Below are 427 nucleotides of genomic sequence, written 5' to 3'. Positions count from 1 at the left end.
TTGTGAGTTTATAAAGATCTCTTGGTAAGGTACATACAATAAGTCCCTATTCATCTTATCACTATTTCTCCCCCAGAAACATAATTCTACCCATTAACATACCTGCTAGTTGCCTAGAGGTTCTACTTCCCAATATGGAGTCTCTCATAAACTTGCACTTCAATATGCATCTGTTATATATATATGTATTGTTTCTACATGGAAACCACTTTGAATAACAGAGACTCTACTAATTTCTCATGAAACTTGAAGTGCTATTTTCTCAAATACAATTTTAACGAGTATTAACACAGACATTATAGCAACTAAATTCTGACAATTACTACATTAATTTCTCAAGTGGCTCTTAATATTAAAAAGTTCAATACATATACTCTAGCCTCACATTTCATAGCTAACTGAAATAAATAAATTTTGTGAAATCAAG

Source organism: Limulus polyphemus, unplaced genomic scaffold (assembly GCF_000517525.1).
Source record: "Limulus polyphemus unplaced genomic scaffold, Limulus_polyphemus-2.1.2 Scaffold6832, whole genome shotgun sequence".
Lineage (NCBI taxonomy): Eukaryota > Metazoa > Arthropoda > Merostomata > Xiphosura > Limulidae > Limulus > Limulus polyphemus.
Note: the sequence above shows the minus strand (reverse complement) of the source record.